The sequence below is a fragment of the Pseudophryne corroboree genome, chromosome 2 (assembly GCF_028390025.1).
Source record: "Pseudophryne corroboree isolate aPseCor3 chromosome 2, aPseCor3.hap2, whole genome shotgun sequence".
NCBI lineage: Eukaryota > Metazoa > Chordata > Amphibia > Anura > Myobatrachidae > Pseudophryne > Pseudophryne corroboree.
Window position 1 is genome coordinate 194,291,083 of NC_086445.1, and position 23,350 is coordinate 194,314,432.

The window sequence follows — 23,350 nt, forward strand, 5'->3', positions numbered from 1 at the left end:
GTTGCCTTCGAGGATGAGGAGCTGGTTGGGGTTGGACGGCTTCGGTTGTTAGATATGTTGCAACCTGCATCTAAAAAAATTTAAAAAATAGTAGAGATGTGCACCGGAAATTTTTCGGGTTTTGTGTTTAGGTTTTGGATTCGGACGCATTTTGCCAAAACCTCCCTGAAAATTTTTTGTCGGATTCGGGTGTGTTTTGGATTCGGGTGTTTTTTACAAAAAACCCTCAAAAACAGCTTAAATCATAGAATTTGGGGGTCATTTTGATCCCATAGTATTATTAACCTCAATAACCATAATTTCCACTCATTTTCAGTCTATTCTGAACACCTCACAATATTATTTTTAGTCCTAAAATTTGCACCAAGGTCGCTGGATGGCTAAGCTAAGCGACACAAGTGGCCGACACAAACACCTGGCCCATCTAGGAGTGGCACTGCAGTGTCAGGCAGGATGGCACTATAAAAAAATAGTCCCCAAACAGCACATGATGCAAAGAAAAAAAGAGGCGCACCAAGGTCGCTGTGTGACTAAGCTAAGCGACACAAGTTGCAAAACTAAAATGCACCACAGGTATAGAATCTAGATGGATAGTATACTTGACGACACAGAGGTAGGTAGAGCAGTGGCCTTCCGTACTGTACTGCTATATATACTGGTGGTCACTGTCAGCAAACTGCAAAACTAAAATGCACCACAGATATAGAATCTAGATGGATAGTATACTTGACGACACAGAGGTAGGTAGAGCAGTGGCCTTCCGTACCGTACTGCTATATATACTGGTGGTCACTGGTCAGCAAAACTCTGCACAGTGTGAGCACAGATATATGCAGCACACTGAGCACAGATATGGAGCGTTTTTCAGGCAGACAACGTATACTGCTGGTCACTGGTCAGCAAAACTCTGCACTGTACTCCTCCTATATAATACAGCTGCTCCCCAGTCCCCACAATTAAGCAATAAGCACAAACGGAGAGGACGCCAGCCACGTCCTCTCCCTAACATTTCCAATTCACGAGTGAAAATGGCGGCTATGCGCGGCTCCTTATATAGAATCCGAATCTCGCGAGAATCCGACAGCGGGATGATGACGTTTGGGCGCGCTCGGATTAACCGAGCCATACGGGAGAATCCGAGTATGCCTCGGACCCGTGTAAAATGGGTGAAGTTCCGAGGAACCGAACCCGCTCATCACTAAAAAATAGTGTTACAAAAACATCCAATGTGTTACAAACATTACAACTTTTTAATATATGCATAATTAAAAACACACTTGCTTCAGTCTCATAATACGTCTCTAAATGGGGAACACCAGTAGGAAAGTATTTTAAAAAGTTTGTGTTAATATTGAATTAAATGGTTAAGGGGGGTACTCACGGGAGAGATGTGTGCTGAGCGATCTTAACACAGACCGCTCAGCACACATCTCTCACCCCGCTCAGCACAGCGCGATGTGCTGAGCGAGGGGGAAAGCCGACGGGGGGCCGCTCACTTCACACAACGGTGAAGTGAGCGACTCGCTAGATTGAGCCTGCATGCAGGCTCAATCTAGCATCGGCGATAGCGATGCGCTGGGCCGCGCATCGCTATCGCTGGAGGGCATACACACGGCAGATCCGTGCTTAAAATCTAAGCAATCTAGCAAGATTGCTTAGATTTTAAGCACGGATCTCTCCGTGTGTACCCCCCTTTAGATTACAACACAAACCACCAATAAAACACCAAATACACACTTACCATGCATATACGTAGCTTAAACATAATAACATATCACTAATATACTAACATGACAAAAATGAAAAAAACAAACAAAAAAAAAAAACACCACCTACAACACACCAAACAACATGCACATACCAGCAGATATAAGAGCATAAAAAAACTAAGGCAAAAAGTACTTAGAACAACAAAAAAATGCCCACTTGGCAAAAAGAAAACAAAATGTGCACCTTAGAGAAGACAAAGAATAATACAAAATAAGAAGCAAATGCTAACAGGACTACACTCCACCACCCACAACACACCAAACAACAAGCACATACCAGCAGATATAAGAGAATAAAAAAACTAAGGCAAAAAAGTACTTAGAACAACAAAAAAATGCCCACTTAGCAAAGAGAAAACAAAATATGCACCCTAGAGAAGACAAACAATAATACAAAATAAGCACTCTAACAAGACTACACTCCACCACCCACAACGCACCAAACAGCATGCACATACTTACCAGCAGATATATACTATTGGTCCAATTAGAATAAAGGAAAACAGATTACTATTACAATGAAGGATATCACCACCACAAATATCATACATTAAAATTTTAACACAAAAAAATAACAAAAAAACGCTGTGCGTCCGCAAGACAATAAATAACCGCAACACAACACAGTCAGAGCATACACAAACATATCTTTCCTCCTACACAACTTTAAAACACTCCTACTCTTCCTCCTCTTCTTCCATCCTTTCTCTCTCTCTCCCCTCTCCAACTCCACCAACTCCTCTCCAACTCCTGCATACACCCACAAACACAGGCCGCATGGAACTTGTTTAAATAGTGTATGCAATTAAAGTATGTCTACTAATTGTGTATACATCACCTGTGCAGTTTCCCGCAACATCTTGCATGCGCAGGTATAAAAACACACCACAGATTCATACGCACATGCTAGCACTATCATGGATCCAGAGCCAGAGCAAATAACTGCTGAGATAAACCTATTGCAACATCAGATGCGTGACATGGTAGCCAGGAGAAGAAAGCTGCAACAACAACGGATACAACAAACACCTGCCAGTGCAGAGGAGGAAGTATCAGGACCCAGTAGTCAACAACCCCCAACTACTGGCCCACAAACAAGACAAGAGGCTGGTGTGAGGGCCCTGCCTGAGGAAGATGTGGGCCAAACTGAGGTAGATTCTGGTCACTCACAATACCCAAACCCAACAAAGCCAACCACAAACTGAAGAGGAAGGTGGGGACAATTTGCAAGATGATGCTTCACAGGCAGCAGCCAAAAAGAGAAAGTGGCAGCCCCCTTTTACAAGGAGGGAGTTGGGTATTTTGGTACCACAAGCCATTGATAAAATCCATTTTGGAAACAAAAACATGGGTGCTGCTGCCAAAGACCGTATCTGGAGAGAAATTACTGACCGGATTAATGAAGTTGGCCCAATTGTCCGCACACCACAGGAAGTCCGAAGACGGTAAGTGCATACTGAGACACAATGACAAACACTGTAGTATGTATTAAGTAAGATTACAGCAATATTTTTAAAGTGAAGTTGCCTATAGCAACCCAAACCAGGACATGTGTTTAAAAAGTATGCTTCACATTAACTTACATTTATTTTACTCTCCTTTCCCCAAAACCAAAAAACATATGTAGTTGGGCTGACTTCAAGTGCCGCCTGAGGCAGAAAAAGGCTGCGAAGTGGAATGCTTTGAGGGAAACAGGACGAGGACCACTCCTTGAAACTGTGGAGTATACAGTTCTAGAGGAGCGAGCGATGGTCTGTGTGTCCTATGAGGAGGTGGCAGGTGTGTCAGAAATGGACACCGACACACCGGCCACATGACTTGGCAGGTAACTTTCAAAACATATATTGTCAAGTGTTTTCTGTATAATTGTCTTAATTGAGCTTATTTGTAAAAAAAAAATAAAAAAAATTAATTTCTCAAAACACAGCACAGGAGGGCCATGTCAGAGAGTCACAGGAGGGGCATCTCACTGAGGCTAGGGGAGGTAGTGACACCTCCAGTGTGGGGCAGGAAATACCACCAGCCCAGCCCCACACCAGTCATGGAGTTATAAACACCCAATTCCATGACGTGATGACCCGGGAGGTAAGTAAGATGTCCTTACGGCTCACTGACCTGACCACCTGTGTTTGTCAAGGTATGGCCGGCCTCACCTCCTCGGTCCAACAATTGAACAACACAATTGGACAATTAAAGACCACAATTGGCTAAGGAATACAGACCATCGCTGTCCTCCTTGCCCACAGTGTCAGGGAGGATCCAACATCTGGCCAATCCCCTCACCCTGCCCAGGAACCAGATCCCACTGGGCAGGGCCCTCGAAGGTCAGTTCGCAGACCGAGCAGTGAACAACATCCACTTCAGGTGGGCCGGAAAAATAAATAATTTCTCTCCTGATGCGGACACATTTAGCAGCACCTATGTTGAATCTGTTCCAAAATGGATTATCAGTGGCTTGTGGGACTAGAATGCCAAACTCCATCATGCTGAATGGGGTTTGCTGGCTTATCTTTTTGGTATTAGCCTGTGATGCATTAGCCTGTGATCTTGTCCCACCTTCATCTTCATATTGGGGTCTGGATAGTTTGTTTTGGGAATTGTGGCCAGAATCTTCCTTAATTTGACACACATGTTCCTCAGGCAGGGTCATGACACCAGTCTCTTTTTGTGTTTGATGGGCAGTAGATTGGGGGTGCTTGAGTAATGGGTACTGTCTTCCTATTTTTTGCACTGGCAGGTGTTTGTTGCTGGGCCATGTTTGTTGATTTTGATTGAAATAAATCATTTGTACAAATAGTAAAATGAGTTTTACAAAATATACTTTGTTGTGAAATGGTGTGTTTCTCAGGGTCTATTTACTAAAGCCTTGGATGGAGATAAAGTTGCTGGAGATAAAGTACCAGCCAATCACCTCCTAACTGCCATGTGACAGGCTGTGTTTGAAAAATGACAGGAGCTGACTGGCTGGTACTTTATCTATAGCGACTTTATCTCCATCCAAGGCTTAGTAAATAGATCCCTTATTGTGGGTGTGTGTAATATTTTTTATGTGTGATAAAATTCATTAAAATCAGGGCATCTTGCTTATATCAAAATGATGGTAAAAAAAACAAACAAAAAAAAACATGTATGTTGCTCCTTACACAATATAATGCCACGAAGTTGTTTGGTTACTATGGGCAACATACCATATTAAATATAACTGACAAGTTACCTAATTCATCCATAGCAATGTATTAGGAAAAGTAGCAGGTAATAACAGTATAGGTTAGGCTGAATTATGTGGGTAATGTTGTTATATGAAACACAAAACTAATGTCGTAATCTTGAAAACATGGCATGTATGTTACATTTTAAGGTAATTAATTGTGTTTTAACACTTACAAAAAAAACACATAATTTCTACACAAAGCAGACATGTGGGACATGGGCAATACGGATGTAGTATGTTATGCCGGAGGTCGGGCTTCCAGTGGCAAGCATACCGATGCCGGAATCCCGACCGCCGTCATACTGACAGCTTGGCGAGTGCAAATGAGCCCCTTGCGAGCTCGCTGCGCTCACCACGCTGTGGGCACGGTGGCGTGCTACTCGCGCCACGCTATCTGTTTTCGCTCCAGGGGGGTCGTGGACCCCCAAGAGGGAGAAAAGCTGTCGGTATGCCGGCGGTCGGGATTCCGGCGCCGGTATGCTGGTCATCGGGAGCTTGGCCACCGGCAAACTGAAGACCACCCGGGCAATATACATGTATTTGCTAATAATACACAAGTGTGCTGCTTATCAGTGTAACCTAATTACATCAAAACATTTCCTGTGAGTGTAAATGTACATACCATCTGTGAGAGTGCTACAGCTACAATTGCAGTGTTGATGCATTAGCATGTCAATCAGCTGCGTTCTATTGCTAATGATTAGCTACCTACGCCCTGTGCGCAGCCCTAAACTTACTCCTGTGCTGCGAACGCCTGGTGTGTACCGGCAACGAGCAGCTTTGTAGTGGTGCGAAAACCACACCTGCTAACTTTAGCACACTCCCCCACAAGACACCCACCTTCACGCCCCTTTTCGCTAGCTAGCGAAGCCATTCCCCTGCACCGCCTTCAACGCGCCTCTTTGTCGTTGCGTGGCTGCGAAAACAAAAAGCATTTGTATTTCTGCACAATCGTCGTACGGCTGACTTTGCACATGCGCATTCAGTGCTTTGCGCGTGCGCATTTGGTTAACCTCCGCTGCTTGCGATGCAAAGATTTGCTGCAATCAACTCGGAATGACCCCCTATGTGCGTCCCTTTTGAAGATAGGATTGAGGCTGCCTCAAAAGTGTGACAGATTGCCTACAGTATACCTGCTATAGGTTTGATACATTTCCCCTTTAGCATTCCTGACTCTGAACCCTCACGCTCACCATTCTTACGCATCTGAGTGACAGAACAGTCCCTCACCACCAATTTTGCACATCTGGAGAGAAACTGAGAGGTACAGGCAAGTATACCTCCCAACATTTGCATGCTGTGCTTAGGGGTAATTGTTGGCAGTCCACCCACTATAGGGTTTCCATACAACTCTGAAAAGGCCCACAGATCGCAACACTCTACAAAAATCTAACAGCCCTCCCCCTTTCCTTTGTAGAAAGGACTACCTAAGTCACATATGCTAGATACAGTATAGCAAAAATCACAAGTAATTTAGGAGAGTTGGATCCAGCATTGGACCAGGCAATTACTAAATTTGACCAAAGTGTATGCAATGTGCTTATACCTAGTAAGCTTTTTGAATATGAGTCTCAACCTTTATGTTCACCCAGCAAGAAAGTGAAGTCTACAAATATACAGTTCCTGTGCCAGAAGCCAGCCCAGCTGTACTTATAACAACCAGGGCCTTATGACCCATAGGCTAGAATTCAATTGTTTTTTCAGGTGCAAAAATTAATGGGTGCCCATTGTTGCTATTCAATTGTTTTGGACGCCCTTTAATTATTGCACTATACGCACACAATTAGGGTTTAGCTGCGTAAAGTGGCAAAACCCGAATAAACAAAATGGCACAAGAAAAGTGCTGCTTGGACACCCAAACAGCAGACTTTTCTCACATTTCAGCTCGCCACTTCCAGAGCATCCGTATTTTGCCATAGTAAAGGGTGATAAGTCCTTCCCAGCTCAGGTTATGCCTATATAGGAGGAGGGGGAGGACGTTTTAGTCACCTGAATTTTCAAAAATCTAATTGGATAGAGCTGGTTTTGGTGGCATCCTCTTTTCCACCTTCTCAGACTTAAAATCTGGTCATCCAATTAATAAAATCTGTGACCTTTAATCCATCGCAGTGGTGTCAGTGTCTTTATTTTTAGTTGAGAAGTTAGCTTAAGGTGTGTTATCAAGTTTGATTAAAATAGATTGACGCCTTATATATTCATAATTTGTATTTTGTATGTTTTATTTGAAACTACACAGTATATAGGCCCTCATTCCGAGTTGATCGGTCGCAAGGCGATTTTAGCAGAGTTACACACGCTAAGCCGCCGCCTACTGGGAGTGAATCTTAGCTTCTTAAAATTGCGACCGATGTATTCGCAATATTGCGATTACTAACTACTTAGCAGTTTCAGAGTAGCTCCAGACTTACTCTGCCTGTGCGATCATTTCAGTGCTTGTCGTTCCTGGTTGACGTCACAAACACACCCAGCGTTCGCCCAGGCACTCCCACCGTTTCCCCGGCCACTCCTGCGTTTTTTCCGGAAACGGTAGCGTTTTCAGCCACACGCCCCTGAAACGCCGTGTTTCCGCCCAGTAACACCCATTTCCTGTCAATCACATTACGATCGCCGGAGCGAAGAAAAAGCCGTGAGTAAAAATACTTTCTTCATAGTAAAGTTACTTAGCGCAGTCGCAGTGCGAACATTGCGCATGCGTACTAAGCGGATTTACACTGCGATGCGATGAAAAATACCGAGCGAACAACTCGGAATGAGGGCCATAGTGAACAACAATCCATTTTTATTTGCGTCTTTCACAGTATAAACTGTTCATGAAGATGTCCCCCCCAAATAGTCAGTTGAATTCTAATCTTTGCTTGTAATGCATAGAAGTATACAACCCTGATTCAAGTGTCCATTTCATAATACCCAATAGGACATAACATATGTCCTATTAAGCACTTCCTAAGTATATGTATGCTCAATTAAAGTCAAAAGATAATTACTGTCATTTTAATATACCCGAGAGGAAGAATGGGGTGAATGTGTGATTTTTACATTTTTATATAAGCAGATTTATATACATGTAGAGATGTGTCCTGTGGGCACATCAGTGGTGCTGTCCCTGGCTGGGGACAGCGCTGGGGCAGCTTGTCTGTCCCCAGCGCTGGGTGTGTGGCGGCGGCGGGTGTCCGGTGCAGGGATTACCCTTTTCCCTGCACCACACCGGAGGCTGCGGAGAGGTTCAAATATTGGCGCCCTCCGGGAGCCAATCGCGGCTCCCGGAGCGGCGGCCAATCAGAGAGGGGCGCGGCGAGCCAATCGGCGCTCGCCGCATCATAGGCCCCGCCCCCGTCGTCTGACAGGAGCCGAAGAGACCGCGCGCGCGGAAGAGCGCGAAGAAAGCAGCCGGGACCTGGAGAGAGGAGTCGGCGCGCCGGAGCGCAGAAGAGAGTCCAACGCAGAGGAGAAGACGACGGCCGTGGGAAGAAGAGCTCCGATGGCCGCTGAAGAGGCCGGAAGACGTCGGGCTCCTACAAGAAGATGTCCAGCGGCGGCTGGACGCGGAGCAGCGGAGGCGACGCCGCTGGCCAGGACGGGTCAGCGGCAGAAGAGGGCGCCGGAGACCCCTTGGAGCAGGTGAGGCCTCAGTGAGGCTACTTCCACCCCCTCTCCTTTCCTCCCTAGACCACCGGGTGTTCGGGCATTAGGCCCGTGGGCAGAGTCAGGCCCTTCCGGCCTGTGGGCAATCCGTCGGGCCCTCCCGGCCCGTGGGCACAGTCAGGCCCTTCCGGCCTGTGGGCACCTTTAGTCGGGCCCTGCGCAGTCGGGGTTCCCCCCGGCCCGTGGCCCGGCTAAGACTTGGGGGTCACCATTTGGGTAGTTTGGGTATTAGGCCCAAGCTACCCCTCCAGCGCCAGTTAGGCGGGCATTAGGCCCGAGGGCAAGTACAGGCAATAGGCCTGAGGGGACAGTAGGGGACTAGGCCCTACTTCAGTTGGCGGCCGCTAGGGATATATAAAGGTGATGCTGGGTACTAGGCCCAGGTCACCCCACGAGTGACAAGTTAGGCGGGCGCTAGGCCCGTGGGTGAAATCAGGCCTCCGGCCTGTGTGCAGTCAGGGGGCGCTAGGCCCAGTGGATAAGTGCCCCCGAGGTGAATAAAGGTGGCACTGGGCACTAGGCCCAGGCCACCCTGAGGTGTTTAGGTAGGCGGGTCCGCTTGACCTGAGCCCTATAGAAGGAAGTGTACAGGAGGTGGGCAGGCTGTGTGGCGCCCACCCCCTTCCAGCGGCAGGTAGGGATTTAAAAGGACAGCACCGTGTGATCTTGTATTCCGATATTGTGATGTATGTTGTTACCGTGCAGGGCAAAGTGTCTGTTTGTTTTAAGTTTGTGCATAGTTGTGTTGCACCACTCACACAAGCTAGTTTGAGGGCTCTGTTTATGTAGCTTGTGTAGCGGACGCACACTAGGGTAGTTCTAGGCCCTGCACGGCTGTTTCTCTTTATGCCTCCTTACAGGGACCTGTAAGTGGAGAAGATCGGAGTACAAGACGTAGGACGGTGAGTAACATCGGTCTGTGTGTTCCTTCTGTGTGTGTCCCTATCTGTCTCCCTTCCTTCAGGGCGAACGGTGAGCCTTGCACGCCGGTGCAAGGTAGAATTTCCACCTGGTGCGAGAGTGCCAATAGGTGAAATTCGGGCTCTGAGGTGGACGCCTGGGATGGCCCTCACCTAGCCCGAAAGCACTATCTTTCTCGGGGTCGGAGAGCGTTTCGGTCCACAGTTAGGAGGACGGCACTCAGCAATCTCCTTCCTCCTAGGTCGCCGTGTCCGGGTCCGACGGAAGATTTGCCAGGTCCGTTGAAGGTTCCGGTACCTGAAGGTGAGAGAGAGCGGCGCCTGGTGAGTACCGAAACTACACCTGCACGGCAGCAGGCACCACCACACGCGCAGCCGCACCTCTTACATACAGATACAGGCTGGTTTTTTTGTAAATTGTTCATTGATGCTGGGATGGCTGATTTAAAATTTTTCAAATATTGGATCATAGGTGTAATCTCCCATGAGGCTTACATCCTATGGACCAAATTGTTGCCTTGTGTGTTACATATGACACTGCATTCAAAACAAAGGTTTGTTGTACATGAACAAAATTATTTAAGGGGGAAACATTTACCAAAACCTATTAAAAAAAAAATGGAGGTATAGCAACCTACCAGCTCCCAGCTATAATTTATCTAATACATTTGAGAAAATAGTAGCTAGAATCTAATTGGTTGCTGTGGCCATCACTTCCTCTTGGTAGTGGGAGCCTGTCTCTCTGTATGCTTATACCGACGTATATCAATTGCAGGGTTGTTGGGTAGTCAGTGTCTAGCCTGTGAAATTACCCTGGCACCCCAATAATGTCACTGTTATATTAGGCAGGTACCCAGTGCTTGCAGTGTGAAAATGCAAATGAAAGCCCTGTGCCACACAGTGCAGGAGAGATAAGCCATAGTCTGTGGTGATTACTCATCACCATCGTTATATGTCATAGGCACTAAGCAGGGCACAGACATACACATTACTGGGCCTGTACCCCAACCAACACACCACCACTGCAGATACCACCTTGCAGCGACCTTCTAATCCCTAGCACTCTTTCAGATAAGAACTGTGTGCTCTATGTAAGTGGGATGGGGAGAGGGCCAACCACCATATTACTCAGAGGAAAAATTTAAGGTTAGGGTATTAGGGTTGTGTAGGGATCAGCGGATTGAGTTTGGGGTTAGGTTTGAGTTAGGGTCAGGATTAGGGAAGGGATGACATTGCATCCTGGATTTACACATCTAAATATCTTTGTGTAGATTCAGGCCCAGAGGATAGTTTTTAACTGCTGTGTAAGGTGGAATTGCAGTCTCCTTTGAACACTTATCTATACACCTAGATACTGTCCAGTCCAAGAAATGCAAGGTCCTGAACCAATAATAAGAATGCAGCCTATCAATTTATAACGACTAGTGACCGTTTCGCTAAGCGATGTTCTTTGATAAGATGAGAACTGTTTGGAGACACAAAATGGTTTCTTGCACAGTATGTGGGCAGTTGGCAAAAGCTCACTATAGCGCGTATTTTACGCACTTTAAGCATCAAGGGACTCTGTTTGCAAAAAGGATGCGCTATGATGACTGCTGTGTACAGCTACCTTTGGGATCCTGCCGTGTCAGTCAGTGCGAGACACTCCCCATTCCTCCCCTTCACTGTCAGCCGCCGCCTGCCGGTTGGACAGGCCTGTAATAGACAGGGAGGGAGGGTGGAGCGTGGTTGGTACCGCCTCCCCTTACACACAGCCAGGCGACACAGCAGAAAGAGGAGCGGCAATAACACACGTGGATGAATGGCCGCATGTCAGGCGCTCGGTGCGGGCAGCAGAGGAGATGCAGAGCGGAGATATCTCTGTGCCCGGCGAATGCATTAACACACTGCTACTCCCAGGTTGTCAAGCTTTATAGAAAGAAGATCCCCTTCCATTCCCAGCGCTCTCAAACATAGAAGACCACCCATGTAGCTTGTGTAGTATCTAGTATGTGTGTGTCTGTATGCTTCTGTACGTGTCTTTATGTACCTGAAAATATGAGTTTGTATGTGTCAGTATGCATGTGTACATATGTGTATGTGGCTGTATGCATGTGTTAGTGAGAGAGTGTGTGGGTGTGTATTAGGGATGAGCGGGTTCGGTTCCTCGGAATCCGAACCCGCCCGAACTTCATGTTTTTTTACACGGGGCCGAGCGACTCGGATCTTCCCGCCTTGCTCGGTTAACCCGAGCGCGCCCGAACGTCATCATCCCGCTGTCGGATTCTCGCGAGGCTCGGATTCTATCGCAAGACTCGGATTCTATATAAGGAGCCGCGCGTCGCCGCCATTTTCACACGTGCATTGAGATTCATAGGGAGAGGACGTGGCTGGCGTCCTCTCCGTTTATAGAGAAGAGAGTGAGACAGTAGAGAGAGACACAGTAGTAATTTTGGGGAGCATTAGGAGGAGTACTAGTTACTTGCTGAAGTGATAGATAGTGTGACTGTATATTATCTGACTTGTGGGGGAGACACTGACAGTGGGGAGCAGTTAGAGTCTGAGAGCAGGACTCAGGAGTACATATAACGTACAGTGCACACTTTTGCTGCCAGAGTGCCACACTGCCATTGTGACCACACTGACCACCAGTATAATATATATTGTGATTGTCTGCTTAGGAGTACTACTTGCAAGTTGCTGATAGTGTGACCAGTGACCTGACCACCAGTCACCACCAGTTTAATATATATATATATAATTGTATATAATATATATATAATATTGTATACCACCTACCCGTGTTTTTTTTATTTCTTTCTTCTTTATACATACTACTATAGTAGCTTACTGTAGCAGTCTGCGGTGCTGCTGAGCTGACTGTGTCCAGCAGGTCCGTCATCAGTCATTACATAATAAATATATATACCTGTCCGGCTGCAGTACTAGTGATATTATATATATATATATATATATATATATTGATTTCATCTCATTATCATCCAGTCTATATTAGCAGCAGACACAGTACGGTAGTCCACGGCTGTAGCTACCTCTGTGTCGGCAGTCGCTCGTCCATCCATAATTGTACACCACCTACCCGTGGTTTTTTTTTTTCTTTCTTCTTTATACATACTACTATAGTAGCTTACTGTAGCAGTCTGCGGTGCTGCTGAGCTGACAGTGTCCAGCAGGTCCGTCATCAGTCATTACATAATAAATATATATACCTGTCCGGCTGCAGTACTAGTGATATTATATATATATATATATATATTGATTTCATCTCCTTATCATCCAGTCTATATTAGCAGCAGACACAGTACGGTAGTCCACGGCTGTAGCTACCTCTGTGTCGGCAGTCGCTTGTCCATCCATAATTGTATACCACCTACCCGTGGTTTTTTTTTTTCTTTCTTCTTTATACATACTACTATAGTAGCTTACTGTAGCAGTCTGCGGTGCTGCTGAGCTGACAGTGTCCAGCAGGTCCGTCATCAGTCATTACATAATAAATATATCTACCTGTCCGGCTGCAGTACTAGTGTGATATTATATATATATATATATATATATATATATTGATTTCATCTCATTATCATCCAGTCTATATTAGCAGCAGACACAGTACGGTAGTCCACGGCTGTAGCTACCTCTGTGTCGGCAGTCGTTCGTCCATCCATAATTGTATACCACCTACCCGTGGTTTTTTTCTTTTCTTTCTTCTTTATACATACTACTATAGTAGCTTACTGTAGCAGTCTGCGGTGCTGCTGAGCTGACAGTGTCCAGCAGGTCCGTCATCAGTCATTACATAATAAATATATCTACCTGTCCGGCTGCAGTACTAGTGTGATATTATATATATATATATATATATATTGATTTCATCTCATTATCATCCAGTCTATATTAGCAGCAGACACAGTACGGTAGTCCACGGCTGTAGCTACCTCTGTGTCGGCAGTCGCTCGTCCATCCATAATTGTATACCACCTACCCGTGGTTTTTTTTTCTTTCTTCTTTATACATACTACTATAGTAGCTTACTGTAGCAGTCTGCGGTGCTGCTGAGCTGACAGTGTCCAGCAGGTCCGTCATCAGTCATTACATAATAAATATATCTACCTGTCCGGCTGCAGTACTAGTGTGATAATATATATATATATATATATATATATATATTGATTTCATCTCATTATCATCCAGTCTATATTAGCAGCAGACACAGTACGGTAGTCCACGGCTGTAGCTACCTCTGTGTCGGCAGTCGCTCGTCCATCCATAATTGTATACCACCTACCCGTGGTTTTTTTCTTTTCTTTCTTCTTTATACATACTACTATAGTAGCTTACTGTAGCAGTCTGCGGTGCTGCTGAGCTGACAGTGTCCAGCAGGTCCGTCATCAGTCATTACATAATAAATATATCTACCTGTCCGGCTGCAGTACTAGTGTGATATTATATATATATATATTGATTTCATCTCATTATCATCCAGTCTATATTAGCAGCAGACACAGTACGGTAGTCCACGGCTGTAGCTACCTCTGTGTCGGCAGTCGCTCGTCCATCCATAATTGTATACCACCTACCCGTGGTTTTTTTTTTCTTTCTTCTTTATACATACTACTATAGTAGCTTACTGTAGCAGTCTGCGGTGCTGCTGAGCTGACAGTGTCCAGCAGGTCCGTCATCAGTCATTACATAATAAATATATATACCTGTCCGGCTGCAGTACTAGTGATATTATATATATATATATATATATATATATATATATATATATATTGATTTCATCTCATTATCATCCAGTCTATATTAGCAGCAGACACAGTACGGTAGTCCACGGCTGTAGCTACCTCTGTGTCGGCAGTCGCTCGTCCATCCATAAGTATACTAGTATCCATCCATCTCCATTGTTTACCTGAGGTGCCTTTTAGTTGTGCCTATTAAAATATGGAGAACAAAAATGTTGAGGTTCCAAAATTAGGGAAAGATCAAGATCCACTTCCACCTCATGCTGAAGCTGCTGCCACTAGTCATGGCCGAGACGATGAAATGCCAGCAACGTCGTCTGCCAAGGCCGATGCCCAATGTCATAGTACAGAGCATGTAAAATCCAAAACACCAAATATCAGTAAAAAAAGGACTCCAAAATCTAAAATAAAATTGTCGGAGGAGAAGCGTAAACTTGCCAATATGCCATTTACCACACGGAGTGGCAAGGAACGGCTGAGGCCCTTGCCTATGTTCATGGCTAGTGGTTCAGCTTCACATGAGGATGGAAGCACTCAGCCTCTCGCTAGAAAAATGAAAAGACTCAAGCTGGCAAAAGCACCGCAAAGAACTGTGCGTTCTTCGAAATCCCAAATCCACAAGGAGAGTCCAATTGTGTCGGTTGCGATGCCTGACCTTCCCAACACTGGACGTGAAGAGCATGCGCCTTCCACCATTTGCACGCCCCCTGCAAGTGCTGGAAGGAGCACCCGCAGTCCAGTTCCTGATAGTCAGATTGAAGATGTCAGTGTTGAAGTACACCAGGATGAGGAGGATATGGGTGTTGCTGGCGCTGGGGAGGAAATTGACAAGGAGGATTCTGATGGTGAGGTGGTTTGTTTAAGTCAGGCACCCGGGGAGACACCTGTTGTCCGTGGGAGGAATAGGGCCGTTGACATGCCTGGTGAAAATACCAAAAAAATCAGCTCTTCGGTGTGGAAGTATTTCAACAGAAATGCGGACAACATTTGTCAAGCCGTGTGTTGCCTTTGTAATGATGTAATAAGTAGGGGTAAGGACGTTAACCACCTCGGAACATCCTCCCTTATACGTCACCTGCAGCGCATTCATAATAAGTCAGTGACAAGTTCAAAAACTTTGGGCGACAGCGGAAGCAGTCCACTGACCAGTAAATCCCTTCCTCTTGTAACCAAGCTCACGCAAACCACCCCACCAACTCCCTCAGTGTCAATTTCCTCCTTCCCCAGGAATGCCAATAGTCCTGCAGGCCATGTCACTGGCAATTCTGACGATTCCTCTCCTGCCTGGGATTCCTCCGATGCATCCTTGCGTGTAACGCCTACTGCTGCTGGCGCTGCTGTTGTTGCTGCTGGGAGTCGATGGTCATCCCAGAGGGGAAATCGTAAGACCACTTTTACTACTTCCACCAAGCAATTGACTGTCCAACAGTCCTTTGCGAGGAAGATGAAATATCACAGCAGTCATCCTGCTGCAAAGCGGATAACTGAGGCCTTGGCATCCTGGGTGGTGAGAAACGTGGTTCCGGTATCCATCATTACTGCAGAGCCAACTAGAGACTTGTTGGAGGTACTGTGTCCCCAGTACCAAATACCATCTAGGTTCCATTTCTCTAGGCAGGCGATACCGAAAATGTACACAGACCTCAGAAAAAGAGTCACCAGTGTCCTAAAAAATGCAGCTGTACCCAATGTCCACTTAACCACGGACATGTGGACAAGTGGAGCAGGGCAGGGTCAGGACTATATGACTGTGACAGCCCACTGGGTAGATGTATGGACTCCCGCCGCAAGAACAGCAGCGGCGGCACCAGTAGCAGCATCTCGCAAACGCCAACTCTTTCCTAGGCAGGCTACGCTTTGTATCACCGGTTTCCAGAATACGCACACAGCTGAAAACCTCTTACGGCAACTGAGGAAGATCATCGCGGAATGGCTTACCCCAATTGGACTCTCCTGTGGATTTGTGGCATCGGACAACGCCAGCAATATTGTGTGTGCATTAAATCTGGGCAAATTCCAGCACGTCCCATGTTTTGCACATACCTTGAATTTGGTGGTGCAGAATTTTTTAAAAAACGACAGGGGCGTGCAAGAGATGCTGTTGGTGGCCAGAAGAATTGCGGGACACTTTCGGCGTACAGGCACCACGTACAGAAGACTGGAGCAACACCAAAAACGCCTGAACCTGCCCTGCCATCATCTGAAGCAAGAAGTGGTAACGAGGTGGAATTCAACCCTATATATGCTTCAGAGGTTGGAGGAGCAGCAAAAGGCCATTCAAGCCTATACAATTCAGCACGATATAGGAGGTGAAATGCACCTGTCTCAAGCGCAGTGGAGAATGATTTCAACGTTGTGCAAGGTTCTGCTGCCCTTTGAACTTGCCACACGTGAAGTCAGTTCAGACACTGCCAGCCTGAGTCAGGTCATTCCCCTAATCAGGCTTTTGCAGAAGAAGCTGGAGACATTGAAGGAGGAGCTAACACGGAGCGATTCCGCTAGGCATGTGGTACTTGTGGATGGAGCCCTTAATTCGCTTAACAAGGATTCACGGGTGGTCAATCTGTTGAAATCAGAGCACTACATTTTGGCCACCGTGCTCGATCCTAGATTTAAAACCTACCTTGGATCTCTCTTTCCGGCAGACACAAGTCTGCTGGGGTTCAAAGACCTGCTGGTGAGAAAATTGTCAAGTCAAGCGGAACGCGACCTGTCAACATCTCCTCCTTCACATTCTCCCGCAACTGGGGGTGCGAGGAAAAGGCTCAGAATTCCGAGCCCACCCGCTGGCGGTGATGCAGGGCAGTCTGGAGCGACTGCTGATGCTGACATCTGGTCCGGACTGAAGGACCTGTCAACGATTACGGACATGTCGTCTACTGTCACTGCATATGATTCTCTCCCCATTGAAAGAATGGTGGAGGATTATATGAGTGACCGCATCCAAGTAGGCACGTCACACAGTCCGTACTTATACTGGCAGGAAAAAGAGGCAATTTGGAGGCCCTTGCACAAACTGGCTTTATTCTACCTAAGTTGCCCTCCCACAAGTGTGTACTCCGAAAGAGTGTTTAGTGCCGCCGCTCACCTTGTCAGCAATCGGCGTACGAGGTTACTTCCAGAAAATGTGGAGAAGATCATGTTCATTAAAATGAATTATAATCAATTCCTCCGTGGAGACATTGACCAGCAGCAATTGCCTCCACAAAGTACACAGGGAGCTGAGATGGTGGATTCCAGTGGGGACGAATTGATAATCTGTAAGGGAGCGGGATGTACACGGTGATATATCGGAGGATGATGATGAGGTGGACATCTTGCCTCTGTAGAGCCAGTTTGTGCAAGGAGAGATTAATTGCTTTTTTTTCGGTGGGGGTCCAAACCAACCCGTCATTTCAGTCACAGTCGTGTGGCAGACCCTGTCACTGAAATGATGGGTTTGTTAAAGTGTGCATGTCCTGTTTATACAACATAAGGGTGGGTGGGAGGGCCCAAGGACAATTCCATCTTGCACCTCTTTTTTCTTTCATTTTTATTTGCGTCATGTGCTGTTTGGGGAGTGTTTTTTGGAAGGGCCATCCTGCGTGACACTGCAGTGCCACTCCTAGATGGGCCAGGTGTTTGTGTCGGCCACTAGGGTCGCTTAGCTTACTCACACAGCTACCTCATTGCGCCTCTTTTTTTCTTCTTTGCGTCATGTGCTGTTTGGGGAGTGTTTTTTGGAAGGGCCATCCTGCGTGACACTGCAGTGCCACTCCTAGATGGGCCAGGTGTTTGTGTCGGCCACTAGGGTCGCTTATCTTACTCACACAGCTACCTCATTGCACCTCTATTTTTCTTCTTTGCGTCATGTGCTGTTTGGGGAGTGTTTTTTGGAAGGGCCATCCTGCGTGACACTGCAGTGCCACTCCTAGATGGGCCAGGTGTTTGTGTCGGCCACTAGGGTCGCTTAGCTTACTCACACAGCTACCTCATTGCGCCTCTTTTTTTCTTCTTTGCGTCATGTGCTGTTTGGGGAGTGTTTTTTGGAAGGGCCATCCTGCGTGACACTGCAGTGCCACTCCTAGATGGGCCAGGTGTTTGTGGCGGCCACTAGGGTCGCTTAGCCATCCAGCGACCTCGGTGCAAATTTTAGGACTAAAAATAATATTGTGAGGTGTGAGGTATTCAGAATAGACTGAAAATGAGTGGAAATTATGGTTTTTGAGGTTAATAATACTTTGGGATCAAAATGACCCCCAAATTCTATGATTTAAGCTGTTTTTTAGGGTTTTTTGAAAAAAACACCCGAATCCAAAACACACCCAAATCCGACAAAAAAAATTCGGTGAGGTTTTGCCAAAACGCGGTCGAACCCAAAACACGGCCGCGGAACCGAACCCAAAACCAAAACACAAAACCCAAAAAATTTCAAGTGCACATCCCTAGTGTGTATATGTGGCTGTATGGATGTGTACATACGTGTCTGTGTGTGAGAGAGAGTATTTTTTTGGGAACAAGGTGTATGGCTTCTTGTTTGCTAAATACCTAATATCCACAAGAATTTACTTCTTCTTTTTTTATGTACACTTTTAAGTCTTTGCAAATACAACAAGGTTTTAAGTTGAATTTAACAGTTAGAAGTACCCCTTCAATCTATGAGGTGCCCTGTGGTGCACAGACAAGATGGGGAAAGTCCCAAGTCACAACTTCCACTTTAATGTTGCATGTTTTCATCTCATTCATTTCCTCGGTCCTGATCCATGTTGGGATTTTTGCAAAACCTGTCTGCATTTTCAAAGTAGCAGGTGTACACATGTGTGAATGTTTTTTTTTTTTACACTAAGGAGTCTATTCCCGTAGAAAGTGTAAACTGAATTGTTACTTATCACTATACATCGCATCAGTTCGATGCAATACATAAGGAAATTTATGGTAGACTTACCATAGTTAAGTCTCTTTCTGCGACGTACGCTGGGTTCCACAGAGAATACATTGGGGTATAGAGTTGGATCTTTATCCAGAGGCACCCACAGATTAAAGCTTTGACTGTTCCCAGGATGCATTGCAGGGCCTCCTCTATAACCCCACCTCCAGGCACTGGAGCTCAGTTTCGTTAACCAGTCCAATGCAGTAGCAGGTAAAAGAGAAGGCAGATGTTAGTCACATAGAACCACGTTCTCACGACAGGAGAAGGGACCAACGGCTAATGCCATACAAACCTAAAGAAGCTAAATGCGTCAGGGTGGGGACCCTGTGGAACCCAATGTACCTCGCCGAAAGACATTTAACTATAGTAAGTCTACCATAAATCTCCTTTGCTGTAGCAGGGTACACGGTGTTCCACAAGGAATACATCAGGGATGTCCTAATGCAGTTGCTCATGGGAGGGGACGCACTATAGCAGGTACAAGAACCCGGCGTCCAAAGGAAGCATCCTGTGTGGTGGAAGCATCAAAGGCATAAAACCTAATGAACGTGCTCACTGAGGACCACGTCGCTGCCTTGCACAATTGTTCAGGGAATGGGCCTTGATAGCAGCAGGAGCTGGGAGTCTAGCCCGCGCATAAGCTTGTGCAATCACCATTCTAATCCATCTGGCCAAGGTTTGCTTATTCGCAGGCCACCGTTTGTGAAAACCAAAAACAGTACAAAAAGGGAATCTGACCTCCTGACAGAGGCAGACCTCTCCACGTATATACGGAGAGCCCATACCACATCCAAAGACCGCTCTTTGGAGGATAAACCAGAAGAGAGACGAAGGCCGGAACCACAATCTCTTGGTTAAGGTGAAAAGATGACACCACCTTAGGCAAAAACCCAGGGCAAGTTCGAAGAACTGCCCGGTCACGGTGAAAAATCAGAAAGAGCAGACGACAGGACAAAGCGCCGAAGTCCAACACCCTCCTAGCTGAGGCAATAGCCAGCAGAAGTGTAAGCCATTTAAGGTCCACAGACTCAAGTGGTTCAAATGGAGACTCTTGCAGGGCATTCAGGACAATAGACCGATCCTATGGAGCCACAGGAGGGACATAGGGAGGCTGAGTCCGTAAAACACCCTAAGTGAAAGTATGAATGTCAGGAATAGACGCGATTTTTCTCTGAAACCACACCGACAAGGCAGATATATGAACCTTGAGGGAGGCCACACGAAGGCCTAAGTCCAAACCTTGTTGCAGAAAAGCCAAAAGTCTGGAAGTTCTGAATTTGTATGCATCATAATTCTTAGCAGCACACCAGGTGAAGAAGTCCAGATCCTGTAATAAATACGTGCAGATGCCAGTTTATGGGCCTTCAGCATAGTTTGGATAACCGCCTCGGAAATCCCTTTGGCCCTCAGGAGCAATGCTTCAAGAGCCACACCATCAAAGCCAGTCTGCCCAGGTCCGGGTAGACACAAGGGCCCTGAACGAGGTGGTCTGGGCATTGTGGAAGTAGAAGAGGACGGTCTATCACCAGACCCTGCAGGTCTGAGAACCAATGCCGCCTGGGCCACACTGGAGCGACCAGAAGTAGTATTCCTCCTCCTTGTTTGACCTTCCATAGTACCCTGGGCAGGAGTGACACTGCAGGGAACACGTAGGGCAGCCGCAAGGTCCATGGAATTGCCAGTGCATCCACGAATGCTGCTTGAGGATCCCTTGTCCTTGATCCGAAGACCAGTACCTTGTGATTGTGTCGAGACGCCGTCAGGTCTACATCTGGTAGGCCACACTTGTCCACTAGGAGTTGAAAGACAAGACTCCACTCTCTGGCGTGCACGTCCTGACGACTGAGGAAAATCCGCTTCCCAGATGAGGACTCCCGGCATGAGCACTGCCAATAACGCTGGCAGATGGTGTTACGTTCACTGTACTCTGTACTCAGGGAACAGGGTGGACAAGCTCTGAGTACAGGAACGTAATGCTGCAGTAAGAACGGAGTTCAGCAGCAACCCCTACAGAAAGCCTGACTCCGTTGTCTCACCCTCGTGGTCAGTCTACGCCTACGAGACTAGGTTTGCTTGGGCCCACGGCAGCCTTGTTTGAAGGGCGGATTAAGTCTGCCCAACTCCGATGCCCCCCGGTCTTAGTTGGAGACAAGGCGTAAACAGAGACGGGGCGATAACAAGGGGAACCGCTAACTAAAACCTGAAACAGAGTTAGGGGCAACTACAGAACTCTAAAATATCATAATGTTCTTTAAAAAGGGTCCTGGATTCTCTGGAGATTATTCTTGGATAAAGCTTCTGTAAAAGGAGCGAAACGCGTCAGAAGTGTGGATTTTGGACCCATATATTCTTCTTGAACCTACCAATATTGCTGTTCATCGCCACCAACAATAGCCCGTCAGCAATTGAGAGGAGAGAGACCGGGACCTGGGTGCTTGCAAGCAGCACCAAAACGGTGCGGTCTCGTTGATCCCTGTGGCTGGATACCCTCGTCATCAGCGGGCGTCATTGCAGACGCTTGATCCCCTGAAACCGGGACCGCGACACAGACCTTTGGGGGCTTTAATTTGCGATACACAGCACGGACGGTTATTACACGTAAGGCTCCGTCCAGGAGCGCATTTTCATGCTTTATTTCTGTCTTTGCTGACGAGCAGTTGAATATGGAACATTGTTCATCTTTAAAAAGCACTTAAGGAACTCATATCCCTACATGGGTTACAGAAATAAATGAATGTGCATTTTAATAAGTTTAATATGCGGACTGAAGTATAGTTAAAACTATTTGTCCATTACGAGAACTGGGCATATAGTAGCTTGGCTCCACCTCCTTGTGTTAAGTCTATAGTATTTTTGATAATACTGATTATTATTGTTTTACATTGTTTATGATATTTTAGACCGGTCTAATTTTTATGTGTATTAAAACATATGAAATATAGTAAAATTTGTAGTTTGATCATATGAACATCAGCCATACCATAATAAATAGCGCAGAGAGCTAATTGGTAAAGCAGCTTTGGGAATCAGCACAGGGACCACCTGTGCTAATTATTCTGACTTGAAGACCCCAAGTCAGTAGCTCTGTATTGCAGCTTGAGAATAATTAATTGATGATATATTAATTAAATTCAATTAAGCGCCTGGTTGCAGTTTGTGTGTTGTGCAACTACAGAACTCTAACAAAAGTATGTGCGGCTCAGCCGCCAAGACAAATAACAACAAATGGCAATGCTGCCCACACGCCTACATGACACTGTCGTATACCAGCGAGGACAGCCAAAGCAGAGACCTCCGCCGAAAACACCAAATGAAAATAACGGACAGATACAGCCAAGGCCATAAGGTGTGGCAAAGCCGCTACTCACAATACCCGTGCAAATACAGGCAGGTGAACGGGAACCCCGAGACCGCAGGCACAGGCTCACAGGAATGGAAAGCTGGAAGGATTCCAACAACAGGCCACAGGACACCAGGACTCAGGATTACAAGATCAAAGGTAGACTGTAACTCAGGATTCCAGGAGAGGAACGCTCCAGGGCAGGAAGCAGCTCACAAGAAGCTCCGGACTCTGACAGAACCAAGTACACAGGATTCCAGTATCAGACAGGGCCTGGACACAGATGCAGTACTGGACAAGACACTAAATCAGGACATACAGGTATCATAACAAAATGTCTATCACCAGCTCAGAACTGCAGAGCTAGCTGGGTAATAAGGGAACACACCCCAATCAGGATGGCTGGAGGCCAGGCACACTGTAATGGCCAAATGCCTGCAGGTGAGAGTAACACAGACAAGAGCCAGATTGCAGTACAGAGACTCACCACATAATGATCAAATATCAGACTGGTGAGGCCTAACACATAGAAACAGGCTGCAATTACAGACTCACCACCGGCGGCCAACAAGAGTCTTCTAAACCAGTGCAATGGAAATCCTGGCATGCGAACAGAACCACAATACAAACTACATAACCAGACAGCAAACCGTAATGAACCACTGCTTGTGGTTCATAACAGTACCCCCTCCTTAAGGGTGGACTCTGGACACCCCACAAAAGTCAAGGGGGACAGAAACAGAAGTATAACATAAAATACATAACCAAAATGCAAAACAGGAATGAGCCACTGCTGTGGCTCATAACAGATGGCGTTCCG

General features: G+C 46.4%; 1 protein-coding gene across 1 annotated transcript in view; it reads right to left on the bottom strand.

Moving 5' to 3' along the window:
• The window catches only part of ITGA5 (integrin subunit alpha 5), a 210,747-nt gene that overhangs the window by 14,462 nt on the left and 172,935 nt on the right, over positions 1-23,350 (bottom strand). The window lies entirely within an intron of this gene.